Genomic DNA, 18,155 nt, shown 5'->3' with positions numbered 1-18,155 from the left:
CAGTAGATGGCCACTTCCACAACCAGAGTGGCTGGGACAGAACCTTAGAAAGAAGCCCGAACTGTCTCTACAGCAAATTAGCACAGAAAGGAAGACCAGGGAGCTTATTCGGCAACCAAAGATTCTCTTGCCTTGTAAATATTACACAAGCCTGGATCCCCTTCCTGAAATATATTTGTAGGCTAGTGATTTTTAATAACGACTGCTGAAACACCATTAGAAAAATTAAAGTTTTTAGGTAAAAAGTTTACATTTAAGAATTTTCTGGGACTTCCCTGGTGGCACAGTGAATAAGACTCCACACTCCCAACACAGGGGGCCCAGGTTCGATCCCTGGTCAGGGAACTAGATCCCACACGCATGCGGCGACTAAGAGTTTGCATGCCACAACTAAGGAGCCCTGAAGCCACAACTAAGGAGCCTTGGAGCTGCAACTAAGACCCAGTGCAACCAAATACATAAATAAATATCTTTAAAAAAAGAATTTTCTTCTCTTAACTAGAGTAATGGGCTATAAAGTACACTCCAAAATTCCTAAAGATTCATAAACATAAATGAGAATTGGCATCAATAATAGTAATTTCAGGGGTGGCAGTCTTTTAATAACAACTGCTCTTGTAGTCTTTTTCCTGAACCTCATCCTGTGTTTTTCACTTATTCAGTCATTCACTGATTCAATCATTTTAGCCCCATCAAAAACACATGTGCTGGGCTTCCCTGGTGGCGCAGTGGTTGAGAGTCCGCCTGCCGATGCAGGGGGCATGGGTTCGTGCCCCGGTCCGGGAGGATCCCGCATGCTGCGGAGCAGCTGGGGCCATGAGCCATGGCCTCTAAGCCTGCGTGTCTGGAGCCTGCGCTCTGCAACGGGGGAGGCCACAGCGGTGAGAGGCCCGCGTACCGCAAAAAAAAAAAAACAAACAAAAAACCCACGTGTGCTGGGGCAAAGTGAGAACAGCATTGACATATATACACTACCAAATGTAAAACAGTTAGCTGGTGGGAAGCAGCTACATAGCACAGGGAGATCAGCTTCGTGCTCTAAGACGACCTAGAGGGGTGGGATAGGGAGGGTGGGAGGGAGACGCACAAGGGAGAAGATATGGGGAAATATGTACACAGGTATGCATATGGCTGATTCACTTTGGTGTACAACAGAAACTAACACAGTATTGTGAAGCAATTATACTCCAATAAAGATCTATTAAAAAAAAAACAAACAAAAAACACCTCTGCTAGGTACTGTGCCAGGCCCTGGGGATATACTGATTTTATTATTTTTTTAAGACAGAAAGGTTTACCAATTAATTACCTAAATATGCAGTGGTAGTTCCAGTGTGAAGAATGAATTTTGTTGCCATAATGTTCAATTCTTTCATTACGTAAAAATACTGAATGCGCTGGCGACTACTAAAAAAAAGAATGCAAATGCACTTCACACCTAGTTGTGATATATTACCCCTGCCTGCCAGGTAAGCTGAGAAGACAGAAATCATTGATCTTCGCAGACAACTGAATTCTAACCTGATGACCCCATTTCAAGAACTCTGTAGTTAATTTCGTTTTAGAAACACCAGCCCAAACTCTGTCAGACAACAATCAGCCATAATCATCATTTATGCCATTTAAATGAAGTTGACTACATTTTCTCTAAAAATTGTTCTCTTCCACCTCAAACACTGCTTATAAAAAAATCTTAATGCCCAGCTGATAAGACTCAGCAATTTGGTGTGAGGTATACGATACTATCTCCCACCTGGCATAAGGTTTTAAATATCCTAACTGGAATCTCTAAATCTTTAATGTAAGAGCTTTGCCACATATACTTTGTTGCCACTGAGAAGCTGAAAAGGCATTTGAGCAACTGTTTCCTACAGATCAATTAGCTACGTTATAATTTGTCATCAAGTAAAGCCCAGGCGTTAAATGCCTGGGCTTTAGGTCCCCTTGAATCTCTCCTAGATAATCTAGGGCAGCTCTTCCCAACCAGTAGGTCTGGACAAGGGTCCCCTTGAATCTCTCCTAGATAATCTAGGGCAGCCCTTCCCAACCAGTAGGTCTGACAAGACCAGTCCTTGGAGGAAGGCTGAGGGTGGACTGGGCTTTCCTGTTCTCAGGGCTCTGTCCGCCCTGCCCACACCGAAGGCCATCCCCTTTCCTAACTCTTTATGGGCAAAAGACACCACCAAAAGTTTAAACCATTTAACAGTCTCCACCCACCCCTCTCTCTGACTTAATCACAGGAGGAAGTGAATCTATCTCTGACGCTGTCACAGTTTTTAAAATCTGGAAGTGGGTCACATGATGCAAAAGGAAGTTGACGCTGGTTGAAGACAATAAGCTAGCGGGCAGATCTAGAAACCCGTGATGGCTTACTAGCTATGAGCCTTCCAAGGTTCTAATTTAAAAAGAAATTCCAAAAATGCTCACCTTGGGTTGGAGGTATGGTTATGAAGAACGTGGGTAGGCTGTTTTGAAGGGCTCATAGACTAACTCTAAGGGAACATTCAAATGATAAAATCACAATCATAACAAGAGTAACAGAAATAACAAACTCTTTGCGAGGGCTTATTTTATACTTTTTTTTTCTCTTTACATTTTAGCAGTGACAGCATATAAATCCTCAGAATTTGTTTAAAATGTCTCCTTGGGACTTCCCTGGAGGTCCAGTGCTTAAGACTCTGCACTTCCAATGCAGGGGACGCAGGTTTGATCCCTGGTCGGGGAACTAAGATTCCACATGCCATGGGCAGCGCGGCCAAATATATATATATATATATATATATATATATATATATATACACACACATATATATATGTATATATACACATATATATGTGTGTATATATATGCATATATATATATCCTCAATTAAGAACCTACATTAGTTAATGTACACAACAGCCCAGGAAGCATTCTCTTTGGAGGAAAATGTAGACTCCAAATTACTATGTATATGGACATTTGAGCACTTAAAAATAAGTTCCCCATTTATATTATGACAACTTGGCAGTCACTAGAGTTTACCTTCTCTTTCCTCTGAAATGTCCTCGTTCCTAGGAAATCTTATCCCCCGCGGCTGCAATCTTGAAGGCTACCCTTCATTTGTGATGCGCTCATGCCCCTCAGAGATTTAACAGGAGCCTGGAAATTGGGTGAAAGCACTTGGGACTCTCAGCGGTGTCTTCAGGGCTAATGCTGGAGGCTATCATTTATAATTGAGAAGATGCTCTTGGATGTTGGAAGGAATAAAGCAAGTAACGACCACTCTCAGCACTGGGGCCAACTTTATTATCACTAAGTCCATATTCTGCCGTGACTTGGCAGAGGGCAAAAGCCCAGGACTGGGAGCTGGAAGAACGCACTCACATTTCCTCTTCGGCCACTTACTGGCTGGGTGGCCTGGGGGATTTACTTAAACTCCCTTGTTCCCACCCTCTCAGGGTTGTTAGTGAGGGATCAGTGAGACAGAAGACAGAAGTCCTTTGTAAACGGGTGCCATATAAATGAGCTTCTGTGATAACATCAAGAGAGAATCAGGGATACCATTTAATCGATTAACTTCTCCCGAATTTACACCCTCACACTAATTATGAATACTTTGCAAAATGTACCTTCCCCCCATCCTCAGACCTGTTTCTAAAATAGTGCAAAGAACACCTAAAAAAAAAAGGGTAATGCTTCCACTGGAGGGAATGAGAATGGGATCTGGCTCAAACCTCAGGCAGGTCCCGGGCAGGATGAGCATCGATGTGGGGAAAGGTGAAGCAGAAAAAGGTTAGAAACAGTACACCTTGAAGTGAACAGAAACCATCGGCCAATGAGGAGATCAGTTAGCTAGTGAAGTTAGATTTAGGAGGTATCCAGATAACTAAGGCGCTTTGCTAAATGTCTGCAGAGAGCGGTCAACCCCAAATATAGCTTCTATATGATTAACAGAGACATTCATCTGTCACCTTGATATGGCAGCATGCTATGAAAGCACGCTGACAAGGCAAGAGCAGCGGGGTAGTGTGTAGGGGTAGAAAAGGCCAGTGCTTACAAGTCGGACCACTTGAGCTGGGCGACCACAGAAGCCACTTAAGGCCACTTGGTCTCACTTTCATGAGACATGCTATCATGCTATTTTGACATTAATTAGATGTAAATACAACTGATTCTCTGACTTGACTGTGAGTGCCATGTGGACGGGGAAATCTGTCCCCTTTTCTCTGCATCCCCAGAGTCTACCTAGCACAGTGCTTGGCACCCCTCAGGGCTTGGGCTTGACTGATCTTATTAAATTTATAATAGAACAATGAGATGTAAAGTGCATTATAAACTGCATATACAAGGTCTGTACATATGTAAAGATAAGGTATTGAAGGCAAGTAAGACTTTTGGCAATTCAAATATAAAAATGGTGTGGGAAGGTAAGGACGGGTCAAGGTATCTCCACTTCTGCCCAAGAGAAAATGACACTGTGGCCAGGGCACGTATGACTTTAGTCTGCTAGCCTAGAGCATCTCTAGGGTAGAGAAAGGAAATGCTCTCAGCAGTTGTCTGGTGAGACTAGCCCTTAGCATCACTCCAAGCTACCCTACCATATTAACTGATTCGCACATAAAAGAAAATGTGACACCCTGGTTGGTTTTTCTAGAAACCAGCTTAACAGGTAAGCTCCACGCTGCAAAGAAAGCCTTCAATTGCAGATTCCAATCAAGTCTCGATCTGACTGGTAGAATCAGCTGCCAACTTGATGAAATCCATTGTCTGAAACACAAAAGCGAGAGGCTACGGCGCCTTCTAGATTCCCCCTTGGAGTAAGCAGTGTAACCCACAGCTGGGTTATGTCTCCAAGTACTGGCACCGAGGCACAAACATCTCCTTTAATTTGGCCCTCTACAGACCTTGCAAGAGTGGTGGCACAATTTATCATGCACGCAACTGGCACAAAGTCAGCACTCTAATGCAGCCTGTTATACTAAAGGAGCCCTGCAGGCTCTCTCCCAATAAAATACGACCACCAGGAATATAACGGTTCCCTTCCTGAATATATGGCACTGCACAGCTAAGAGCTTTCACATCCATTATCTTATTGGAGTGATGGCTGAAGTCCAGTCAGTCCTCCATATCCGCAGATTCCACATCCACAGATTCAACCAGCTGCAGACCAAAAATATTGGGGGAAAAAAATTCCAGAAAGTCCCAAAAAGCAAACTTGAATTTGCCACATGCTGGCCTCTATTTACATAGCATTTACACTGTACTAGGTATTATAAGTAATCTAAAGATGATTTAAAGTACATGGGAGGATGTACTAGGTTATATGCAAATACTATGCTATTTTAAATAAAGGAACTTGAGCATCAGAGGATATTGGTATCTTCAGAGGTCCTGGAACCAGTCCCCCAAGAGACAACTGCAGTTGTAAGGCAAGCATCTCTATTTCCATTTTCTAAATGAGGAAAGTAATGGTCAGGTACTTGGCCAAGGTCACATATAAAGCAAAAGGCAGAGTGGATTCTTACTCCACTGCTTCAGGTAGCCTCTTTTCATCTCTTCACAAAACTGGGGTGATAGTGACCCTGAGAAATAGTGAGCTGAAATATTTCTTAGTTCTAGAGTTTTCCTTTAGACTTCTGAAGCCCAGGGAAAATTTTACAAGGGCTGTTAAGAGAAAGGGCTGGGACTTCCCTGGTGGCGCAGTGGTTAAGAATCCGCCTGCTAATGCAGGCGGATTTGAGCCCTGGTCCGGGAAGATCCCACATGCCGCGGAGCAACTAAGGCCGTGCGCCACAACTACTGAGCCTGCGAGCCACAGCTACTGAGCCCACAGGCCACAACTACTGAAGCCTGCACACTTAGAGCCCGTGCTCCGCAACAAGAGAAGCCACCGCAATGAGAAGCCCGCACACCGCAACGAAGAGTAGCCCCCGCTCACCGCAGCTAGAGAAAGCCCGCGCACAGCAGCGAAGACCCAACACAGCCAAAAATAAATAATAAATTTTTTTTAAAAAGGGGCTATCTTCTAACTACTTAGGTATGACACAAAATAAATCATAATGTGACTTTTGCCTTTTTCATTTTCTCTACTCAAATGACAGTTGTTATCTTCTTTTCAGAAAAGCTTTCCTCTCAAGAGGGCTCTGTTGAAACTGCCCTGGCTTGGGTAGAAATGGCCAGGGATCCAGCTCCCAGTCCGTAAGTACAGATAAGTGGCGACTATGAATGCAAAATTACTTACTCATGTAAGTTAAGTTATAAACTGAGCTAATCACTGACCTTGGCTCAAATCGAATTTTAGAAAAATAGAATTCGTCATTAAATGCCTTCCTTAGATTTGTAATGTGCTCTGTAATTTTACAAAGCACCTTCACAGCCTTGTGAAGTTGATATTACTATCCTCAGTTTATAGATCAGGAAACTGAAGCTTTCAGAGGTTAAGAAACTGGCCCCAGGTTGCGGTCAAGTCTCCTTTAAACGAACACGGATTTTCCAAATGTACAGGGCAGCATCACCCCTTCCACAGAACCTATTCCAGGATCGGCTTTGGTTGGGTGGTTTTTAGGGAGGTCTAAGGAAACAAGCGTTTGCTCTAGATTGGGCGCTGTCAGAAAGCGTGGCAATTCTATGACTATCTCAATAAATGCTATCTACAGGGAGCGCTGACTGGAGGACAGAGAGGACCATAAAATGGTAAAGAAGCAGTGGCTACTCCTACTAGCATGGGAGAAGATGTCTGGTGGGTATCGTGGGTTGTACGGGAACTCTGTTTTAGTCTGTGCTTAGACGAAATTCTGCTGCGGCCTTGCTTGGCCTCACTTGACCATGGTTTCAGAAGGACCTTGTTTGGGGCCAGGGGTGTGAGCACCAGGCCGGCTCCAACAGCACCGAGGTCTAGTTGTGTCAGGACAGAGGAGGTCAGCACTTGCTTCTTCATTCTCAAACAGCTGCCTCTGAGCAGCCTTCACATCGAACAGAAAGTCAAAAAGGTCATTCAATAATAATTTAATTCAAACGAAACCTTTCCTTAGTGAAACCAAAAATATCATCAGTACTAAACTGCCCCAGGAACTCCCTGACAGATTGGATAAGCCTTGAGTCACAATCTTCTTGCACTGACTTGTCTCTCTTCCTCCCTTACCATCAGCTCCTGGGCAGACAGGAGGCTGAACGGTGGGAGCACCTGCGCATTGCTCCCCAGCGTCTGTGCGTCCCTTCCTTGAGTGACACAATCTCTGGCTTTTAGTTTGGGCACATAGCTACTCACAATAAAGAATTCATTCCCAGATTCTTGTGCGTCTAGGTGTGGCCAGGTGACGGAAGTGGAAGGGGTGTGTGCAAGTCTTAGGATGCGTCATAAAGAAGGGAGGGGGTGTGACCCCCTTACCCGCCTTGCTCCAAATTGGCAGGTGGTGGCCATAGCCCAGAGGGACCAGTGCTACACACCTGGGGGTGGCAGAGCAGAAATGGAAGGGAGCCTGCACCCCAGACAACTGCAGGGCTCCACAACAACCCTGCACTGTCTACATCCAGAATGTTAAATGGGAGAGAAATAAACACTCACACCTGTAACAAACAATAAAGCCCACTTGTAACTGCATCTGCATAGTCTCAGGTGGGACTGTTTTCCCCCCATTTAAATGTAATAAAATTAAACTTAATTCCAGAAGTTCTTCTAGAGCGCCAGGCTACAGAATCTGTTTATAATAATGGTGTATATTGGTATGCATTTTTTATTGTTGCTATGCTTACTAATTATTTTATGAGTGTATTTATGGCTTACCCAATTACACAGTATATTTCTAATTTTTACCTTTTTGTCTCACTCCCAATAAACCAGAGACCTTTGATAGGGGCATAAAACATACTGCACAAATATCTGGGTTTTTTGGTTTTTTTGTTTTTTTTTTTTTTGCGGTACGTGGGCCTCTCACCGTTGTGGCCTCTCCCGTTGCGGAGCACAGGCTCCGGACGCGCAGGCTCAGCGGCCATGGCTCACAGGCCCAGACGTTCCGCGGCATGTGGGATCCTCCTGGACCGGGGCACGAACCCGTGTCCCCTGCATCGGCAGGCGGACTCTCAACCACTGCGCCACCAGGGAAGCCCCAAATATCTGTTTTAATGAACCTTTAAAGACTCTGTCATGTAATCTTATTTTAACTTCTACTACTTCATCTATTCACTTCTCATCCTCCTGGGAGATATTCACATTTATGGAGGGACGAAAATATATACACCTCGGTCAAACTGCAAACTGCTGTGCAACTGCTCCCCAGGTTGGCAAAACCTCAAATATTAAATTTGTGAGTGGCAAGATTTTAAATATATAAAAATGCCTTTGTTTGTAAAAGGCCTCAAAGGACTGTTTTCACTGTTGATTCATCATATCCCTCACATTTGTGAGACCGTTTGCAACTTAGAAAGTGCTTTCATACCCATCGTCTCACAGTCCTCATAGGCAGGCTGGATATTAGTAATTTACGTGTAACAAACAAGGGGCTAGAAGTTCTGAGAGGGTGAGTTACTTGCTGAAGAAGCCATCCATCCAAAAATCCCTGTGGATGGCCCTTTGGGTTACGAGCAACGTGGCAGTAAGCTTTCTGGTAACTGTATCTGTGCACCTTGAGCTAACACCTCTGTGGGAGGGATTCTGACACGGAACCTCTGATCAGGGATTTGGGGATGGGATGTGAGCAAGTAGAAGGGCACTGGGGAAGCAATGCTGTCAGGGAAACACAGGAGAGCACAGAGACAGATGGCTGAAGGGGCAGGCCTGACTAGATCAACGTTCCCAGTTTTATGTAGCTGGAAATGTAGGCCGCTGCTTTCTAACTGCAGAGTGAAACTAAGTCCAAGTGGACGCTGCCCAGGGGCGCTGCCGGGATGACCTGGGTGGTGGCCGCGCTCCAGCGCCTTGGGTAGCACTTGAGCCTGGTTAGCCAACCAGATCCACCAGCAACTGCATTAATACCTTGGGTGCCAGAAGGATGAGGCTCTGCGGAGTTGTTTTCTATTGGAAGAACAAGCAGGCAACAGCAGCCGGGACTGACCACAGTGGGAAAGGGACAGAGATAGCGGCAGACTCTGTCTCTCAAATTCGATCTACGTTCATCCCGATTATAATTCTGACATTTCCTTCTCGCCTTCAGCCTCAGGGTTTGCTTCGATTACTCCCAAACCCCTAATCTAGCCCTTCGGATGACAATGCAATTTATCGTTGATTCCAGTGAGTTTAAAACAAACCCTCTACAGGAATTTGTTTATAATTTCTCTATTTTTTAATTTATTTACGTTTTATTTCCAGCGGGATAGAATGGCAAAGAGCTCTGGCCCCAAGAGTCAGAAAACCTGGAAGAAGAAAGAGAAAGGAGATGGAAAAGGAGGGGAAAGGGAATTAATATGTATTGTGCACCAGCTCTGAGCCAGGCACTGTACACACATTGTCTGATGTTCATCCTCACAATGATCCTACAAGAACAGGGTTGTTGGTTCACTGCTGATGAGAAAACGGAGCTTTGAGAAGTTGAGTGTCTTGTGCAAACAGTAACCCCAACTCCCAGAAAAAAACCCAAAAGGACTGAAATTCAGTTCTTCTGCCCTGTCACGGGATTTTCCATTGTTCCAAGGTTGTGAAAACCAAATCAGATAATAGATGCAAAAGCCAGCTACTAAAGGGTTAAGAGGACATTATGAGGATGATGCCAGGACCTGGCAGCTTATGTTCACAAAGAACATGTGAGTGTCCCTCGAGGTCAGCCAGTGGCCCAGTCTCAGGCTGGGGGCGGGGGGTGGCCTGGAATGGACCTGAATGAAGGGTCTGGAGGGCTGGGTCAGAAGTCCACTTAGGGCTTCCCTGGTGGCGCAGTGGTTAAGAATCCGCCTGCCCACGCAGGAGACACGGGTTCGAGCCCTGGTCTGGGAGGATCCCACATGCCACGGAGCAACTAAGCCCGTGCGCCACAACTACCGAGCCTGCTCTCTAGAGCCCACGAGCCACAACTACTGAGCCCGCGTGCCACAACTACTGAAGCCCGCGCACCTAGAGCCCGTGCTCAGCAACAAGAGAAGCCACTGCTATGAGAAGCCCGCGCACCACAACAGAGAGTAGCCCCCGCTCAGTGCAACTGGAGAAAGCCCGCACGCAGCAACGAAGACCCAATGCAGCCAAAAATAAAAATAAATAAATTAAAAAAAAAAAAAAAAGAAGTCCACTTAGGTGAGTGGATGCCATGCCCTGAGACAACTACACACCATTTAGAGGAACCTTCTCAGAAGGCTGTGGGCCAAAATTTTCTTTTTTCCCCATTTTTCCTTTAAAAATATCTTTAATCCCCATGGATTTCCAAGGTTGCTCTTCACTTTCTTCCATATCATTTCCAGTTTATTACTCTCCTTTCCAGCACAATAAAGCATCTTTTGAGCTAACTGATGAGAGACAAAGAAAGAAAAACTTGTCTCTAAGGCCTTGTTTATCTCCCCCGCCAAAATAACACATACATATATAATACACAGATAGATATTACATCCCTGTGCACACACACTGACTCTCACATCTTCCAACAGGCTGATAACAAGCCTTCAGTCCCTCCTCCCCCGACATCCAATCCTACTGGTTCTACCTCAGACCCGTTCCTCCACTCTGCCCACTGCTGTCTATTCTCACAGCCACAACTTACTCGAGGTCTCACTATTTCTCACCTGCAAGAGCACCCTAACTGCTCTTTTCGGTCAGTTCCCCACCTGCTGCTGCTTCGTCCTGTGCACCCACCCCGCATGATTACTTAAGTGAGCTGTTGGTATTACTGGAGATGGTAGCAGTTTCCTAACCCTCCCCAAGAGCACATTACACAGGTGAGTTAAGTAGTGGGCCCATTACAGCAGCAAGCCCACTGCTTCCTTGAGCCCTAAAGCAATAAGGTGTAGCAAATAAGTGTCTGCTGTGGGTTGAACTGTGTCCTCCTCCAAAAACAGGGTACGTTCAAGTCCTAACCCCCAGTACTTGTAATGTGACCTGACTTGGAAAAAGGGGTTTTGTAGATGTAATCAAGTTAAAAGGAGGTCACTAGGTGGGACTTAATCCAGTATGAGTGATGTCCTTATAAGAAGAGGAGAAGAGACAGACACAGCGAGAAGGCCATGTGACGACAGAGGCAGAGATTGGAGTGATGGAACAGATCCTCCCCTAGAGCCTTCAGGGAGAGCATGATCTGACCAAATTTGGATTCTCGCCTCCGAAAGTGGGAGAGTAAGCTTCTGTTGTCTTAGGCCACCCAGTTTTTGATAATCTGTTACAGCAGCCCTAGGAAACTAAAACAGTATCTAAAGAAAGGCGGGAAGAGTTGACCATCAAGGAAGAAGCCTTCAAATCAAAACAACTCTACTTCACAAGTTTGCCTCTGCTAGTTTCTTACCTTCTCCATAAGAAGCCAGGGGCCTCCACATTATGGTTCCAAAGAACAAAACTGATTACCTCATTCCCTTTTTTGTTAAAACACCCCTCCATTTTCTATACGACAAACTCCAAGCCCCTAATAGCCATGTAAAGCCTTCAGAATCTGGTCCCAACCCATTTCTCCAGCACATCACCAACATCCCCTCCTCTCGACAATTCTCCTTGCAGGCTGACCTCCAGCCATCACACTGCCCTGGAGTCCAGGGACTGATTCTCATGCACAGTTGACAACAGGCACAGTGATGACAACCGCCCTGGGTGTCCACCAGCCGGAACCAGCCCATAACGTCCTTTCTCTGAAGACCGAAGTCCAGGCAGTGCTGAATCAGGCAGAAGGATCTGTGGCTTTGAGGACAGAAGTCACAGGGGTTACCATATCAGAAGCAAAATTTGGTGGGTTTATCAGGCAGTATCAGTTGGCCGTATATGCAGCATTCTATTTCCTCTCTGAATTCACGTTGAGCGTTCACCAATCAGTAAGTTACTGAGTCATCTACAATGTGCTTAGCCCTGTGCAAGTGCAAGTGCAAGGACACACGGAAGGGTATATGAGGCATAGTCGCGTTCACTCATCAAATGTGTTCGGTCTCGATGGGGAAAGGACTAACGTGCAACATGCTCGTGATGCAGGCAGCAGAGTCAATTCTATGGCTTATTCCAGAAACTGGAAGAGTTCAGAGAAGGGAAGTGACAAGTGTGAAGCACAGTAGTCAGGAAAGAGTAGGTGAAGGAATGGGAACTTAGGCTGGGCCTGGCAGATGCACAGGACTTGGTTGGCCAATCGGAGGAGGGGGGCTTTCCAGGGACAACACAAATAAGGCACGGAAGCAGAAGAAGCAAGTCATCACTACTGCCAGGGACACCTAGTGCTCAAAGCACGATTCTTTTTTTTTTTTTTAAAGATACATTTTACCTTTGGAATTATTAATTGATCTGTAAGATGCTACCGTGATGCTTTTATTTTTTTTTATTTATGTATTTTTTTGGCTGTACTGCGATGCTTGCGGGACCTTAGTTCCCTAACCAGGGATCAAACCCAGGCCCTCGACAGTGAAAGGGCCGAGTCCTAACCACTGGACCACCAAGGAATTCCCCAAAGCACCATTTTTCCTCCCATTGGCTGTCAAATAACCCTTTATTATTTTTCTTTGCAGTTCTTTTTTTTTTTTTTTTTTTTTTTTTGCGGTACGCGGGCCTCTCACTGTTGTGGCCTCTCCCGTTGAGGAGCACAGGATCCGAAAGCGCAGGCTCAGCGGCCATGGCTCACGGGCCCAGCCGCTCCGCGGCATGTGGGATCTTCCCGGACCGGGGCACGAACCCGTATCCCCTGCATCGGCAGGCAGACTCTCAACCACTGCGCCACCAGGGAAGCCCTTCTTTGCAGTTCTTAACTAGCTGGGCATTCCACTGCACCACTGTTGATGTCATCTACGATGTCATGAGGGTGGCGGCCATGGACACTGCAGCCCACAGACTGGGTGGTCCCCAGGATCTCTTTAATGGTAAGAGTTCTCTCGCTAAAGATCGATGCCGCATCTGTCAGGCAATGTTGATAATCTCATCAAAAGTGATGTTTCCACTGTGTTTAATGTTTTTCTGCTTCTTTTTGTCTCTTGACGGCTCCTTGAGGGCTTTGATGATCAGGGCAGAGGCAGAAGATACCACCTCAATCTGGGCCTGTCTGTTCTGAATTGTCAGTTTCCCTGTAATCCTCATACGCTTCCAATCACCAGCTGCCTTGGCGATGTCATCACCAACGTGTTTTGGAGACAGACCCAGGGGGCCGATCTTGGGGGCCAGGGCAGACGTGGCACCAACTTCCCCACCAGTGCACCTCAGCTACACGACTTTGATCTCATTGGGGTCAAACTTAGGTGGCACGGTAGAGACAGCTGGTGTCGGGTGAACCCGGATTCGGGACGACCAAGGAAAGTCAAAGCACCATTCTTGATTAGTTTAGTTCACAGAAAGAGCCTCCAGACAGCAACATCGGCAACACCTGGACACTTATTAGAAATCAAAGTCCTGGCGCCACCCCAGACCTACTGAATGAGATGCTCTGCGGGTGAGAGCGGGACCAGCAATTGGTTTTTTTATGAATTCTCCAAGTGATGCCGATGCAGGCTACAGTTTTTGAGAACCACTGCTCTAAGGAGAAGACGTGTTACAAATAAGCTTATAATATCTATTCCTACAGAAGAAACTTTCAAATCATCTCTAACTGGAATTCATTTCATTCTTGATATAAGCTAAATGGTGGTCCAGCAACACGTTCCCAGCACCAAGGCAGAGACAGTCTGTGCACACGTGAGTGTGTGTGTACACACAGACCAAATCAGTTGTCTGTCGGGAAGTTACTGTTAATATAACATCTGAGAAAGATCTAAAAAAATTAATTATTTAAGGAAACAACACAGGACTGATGTGACAGTCCTATGGGACAGGAAATTTTATATACTGAAGGTAAAGAAAGTGATTTGACCGTGGTTACTTAGGACCCAGAAATAATAATAGGAATATACTAGATACAACTGCTTCCCTTGTCATCCCACCATCCTTCTGTGATCATCTGGTGATCAGTTCTCTTATTTCCATACGCTGGAGGTGAGATCTGCACACGCTTTTGTGTTTTAACCTTCTGTACTTGAGGGCCGCTGTCAACTCCCTATTTTCACCACTCCTGCCAAATGGAGATTGGGTTTGTTTTGATTTGTGTTGGGTCTACAGCTCCTCGTTAAGTAAACTAGGACTCCGTGTCTGGGCAGTGCACTCAAGAAGAGAAAAATAGAAGGAATCAAAGTGAATGGTAGGGAGGGAAGGAGGGGGAAGTTCCCTGGAAGTCTAAAAGTAGGAAGCAAGGATGGTATTTTTGGCTTGGAACTTTCTGTACCACATGAAATTATGAGAATGACTTAATTGTTCCTGTGCATTTGAAACCGGAGAGACCATAATGGCTGGGTTACACCCAGACGGACTGGAACAGGACTTAGACAGGGTGGCCTCCTGCCAACGAAACCTGCTCTGCAGACATGAGTGACTGAGTCGTTCATGTTTTCAGGGTTGAGCTGTCTGCTGACCGCTGGCTTTGCTCTTCTCCCTCAATCTCCCCGGAGTAGACAGAGTGCTGCGTTACAGAGGTCTGCTATTTCAGGGGTAACCGGAGGGGCAGTGGGCTCCAGAAAGCCTGGGTTCTATCTAGTGGTTTTGTGCACTGAGACAACTACATTTACTTCTCTCTGTTTCCTCATTTGCTGAATTAGAAGGGCAAACTATGTGCCTTGGCTATTTCACAGAACGCTGGAGGAGAGAATAAAATGAGGGAATAGGTACAAAGAACATCCTTTGGAAAGTTAAGATTGCTATGCTACTGAGAGTTACTCCTGGACTCTCTCTTTTTTTTTTTTTTTACTTTTTTTTAACATCTTTATTGGGGTACAATTGCTTTACAATGGTGTGTCAGTCTCTGCTCTATAACAAAGTGAATCAGTTATACATATACATATGTTTCCATATCTCCTCCCTCTTGCGTCTCCCTCCCTCCCACCCTCCCTATCCCACCCCTCCAGGCGGTCACAAAGCACCGAGCTGATCTCCCTGTGCTATGTGGCTGCTTCCCACTAGCTATCTACCTGACGTTTGATAGTGTATATATGCCTGGACTCTCTCTTGTTTTCACGTAGCATCTTTTGTAGCCCTCTTCTTACGATGGACACCTATTGGGTTGCCTGTCCTGCTCCCTTTTCTGCAGGAGGTGGCAGTCATGACGGTCAATGCCACCTTGCCACCTGACCACAGGAAGAGACCCCTGAGCCAAGTGAGACCAATCAGATTCTCATGCCCAGAAATTGATAACAGAGACGCTTGGAGGTGGAGCTGCCATTGGCTCAGGCTCATTACACAAACCCAGTAGCTCTCATGAGGCCATTTCACTCCCCAGCGGGCACTGGGCAACCTCTGGATTCGTTTTTGGTTGTCACACTGAGGAAGGGGTACTATTGGCATGTAGTGGATGGAGCCCAGGGATGCTGCTAAACATTCCCCAACATGCAGGACAGCCCCTCACAACAAAGAATTATCTGGTCCAAAATATCAGCAGTATCAAGGACGAGAAACCCTGCACCAGAGGGGTGACTGCAAGGCAAATGCCTACAGGGTCCAGGCAGATAATAAAGGGCTGATGCAGGCAGTGGGGAAGCTGAGCTGACTGGAGCGTCTGAAGAAGCCTATGCCGCTCCAGCCAAATGTCACCCCAGGAAATGAGGACTCAAGGTTGCCGGATCCGATGTATCTAGTGAAGCTGGAAATTCAGATTTTCACGTGAAATCCGATTTTTAAACTCTGCTGTAATTTTTTTTTTTTTTAATGTATGGGCCAAATAAACACATCTTCAGGTCCCATGGAGGCTAGGGGGTCAGCAGTTTGTAACCTCTGACCTGAAGGAAGATCCAAAGTCTCCCTCACAACTCCGTGAAGCTATATAGCTCCTCCCCTTACTTCCTTGGATGTTGTAAGGAAGCCCAGGATGTTACACGTATCCCCGCAAAGCTTTAACTAGTACACACCCCTGCACCTCTCTCTCCCTCCCTCACTTCTGCTACATTTTTGACCTGATGTGCCATTCCCACCCAGAGAAGAATTTACATCTCTCAGGGTTGAAAGGAACCTTAGGAAAAAATCTAGTCCTGACCTGCCAAGAAAAATATTTGGCCAGTTACTTAAGCTCTTCATGCCTCAGTTTCCTCATCTGTCAAAGGCCGATGATAATGAAACTTCGTTGGCTGTTAGGAAGATTGAATGACTTCATATATCACCTCAACCTCCTTGAATCCTTTGCCTTTGGAAATAATGCTCCAATGCTACTGCTGCTGTTAATAAAAATAATAAAACTAGCACACCTTAGGTCAAGATTACATTTGTCTGAGGCTTAGCATAAAAACTCACACAGGGTGGAACTTGAGCATGAAATCAGACTTCCCCAGGACAAATAAGCCATGTCTCATCAGTTACTGAGACATTCTTGGAACACTGTGTGGACCCTAAAGAATATTTTTTATGTTGATGCATGGAGGACCAACAAGTCCTAGGGTGATTTGGCTTATGGTGATTCTGAGAAGCGGCAAGAACACAAGAGGGAAAGTGAGCAAAGAGAGGGCAGCAACCTATCTAACCTGCACTTGCAAAAAAGGGAAAAACAAAAGTATACAAGAAATTCTTGGGCTACAGTGCAACAATCTCTCACTATCTGAAGAATTTAGTGAACGCAGGTTTATGGCAAATCTAACCTGTCACAGGGCTGTGGCATTCCTTGTAGCAGCCAAGTCATTGTGGCCTGAATTCTTTCCAAGGCTACTTGACCCTCATAAAAATCCTTGACAGTGCAGTGGGTACCATTTTTTTTCCCTCTGCCTGTGAAAAGTTTCCTTGACGGCACCCATTACAAAGAGAACAGGGTCTGCTCTCCAGACTGGAGGCCAAAATGTTAATTAACTTATACCTGAGTCTGCCAAAAAAAAAAAAAAATGTGGGTAGTACTCTCTCTTTCCAGCAGTATTAGACAAAGAAAGAAAGAAATGGAATGGAAGTGAATAAACTCCACAAAGAATTCTGATGTTAAGACCAAATGATTACATATGCTTTTTCACACTTGTCCGTCCTACTTTATTTCTGATCACTTTCTACCAAATAAACTGGTCTTTCAATGACGAAGTTCATTTCATCATGTGTAGATCGGATACCGGTTCTATCGCCTTCCGTTGCACATTTCGCAAAGGATTTATGAGTTTTTCTGGATTCATTATTTCTATGAAAGCACTGTGCTATGTAAGTAAGGTATCATACAAAGCAAACAATGCACATTAAAAATTGAAACTATGGGCTTCCCTGGTGGCGCAGCGGTTGGGCGTCCGCCTGCCGATGCGGGGGACACGGGTTTGTGCCCCAGTCCGGGAGGATCCCACATGCCGCGGAGCGGCTGGGCCCATGAGCCATGGCCGCTGAGCCTGCACGTCTGCAGCCTGTGCTCCGCAACGGGAGAGGCCACAACAGTGAGAGGCCCGCGTACCGCAAAAAAAAAAAAAAAAAAAGAAACTATACTAGAAAAATAAATCTGGATTCAGTTCAAGCACTTGTGAAAGTTGATATTAAGAGATCGCTCATATATGCTAATAACTAACTTCCCATGACTTTGTCAATAGCAAAGCCCCCCAGATAACCTCAGTAGCCCGAGAGTATTCTACAGCATTGAGTTGCGTTCTTGCTAGGAGTGGTTTCCTCCACAGGCAGAGAAGAAAGTGCATCTGATGTTTGCAATTTGGAAACGTCAAAAGGGGCATTATACTTTCCAATCTTGCTCACCATCCATCTATTCAATAAATATTTATTGAGTACCTATTATGTGCCAGACACTTTGCTATGAGTTGGGAGATGGAGATGAACAAGACAGGTACTTTTCTCATCCTCTTGGGACTTACAGTCCAATGAGGCATAAAGACAGACTAACAAGCAATTCTAATAGTTTGATAAGAGTCATGTATGGTAAGACATATTCTTCTCATCTTCCTCCCTGAAGAAACCTGGAAGGAGGGGGATGAGAGAATTTAAACTGATATGAATCATGTAAACAGTCCAGGTTCTTGGGGCGAACTCTAAACTCGCCATCTCCAAGGTAAACCAACAGAGGAAATAATTTGTGAAGAGAGCAGCCACACAGACCTTCAAGAG

The 18,155-nt window shown here is 45.4% G+C and overlaps 1 protein-coding gene and 1 pseudogene across 3 annotated transcripts in view; both read right to left on the bottom strand.

Annotated features, from left to right (window-relative positions):
• MYO1E (myosin IE) overlaps nt 1-18,155 on the bottom strand; it is a 204,421-nt gene that overhangs the window by 138,577 nt on the left and 47,689 nt on the right. The gene's annotated exons all lie outside the window — the stretch shown is intronic.
• LOC111177889 (large ribosomal subunit protein uL11 pseudogene) lies at nt 12,590-13,385 on the bottom strand (annotated as a pseudogene).

This window comes from Delphinapterus leucas, chromosome 2, assembly GCF_059928025.1.
Source record: "Delphinapterus leucas isolate spDelLeu-1000000601 "Yukka" chromosome 2, BTC_Dleu_Yukka2, whole genome shotgun sequence".
NCBI classification, from domain to species: domain Eukaryota; kingdom Metazoa; phylum Chordata; class Mammalia; order Artiodactyla; family Monodontidae; genus Delphinapterus; species Delphinapterus leucas.
The sequence above is the reverse complement of the archived record's forward strand: the minus strand, read 5'-3'. Positions and strand labels throughout refer to the sequence as shown.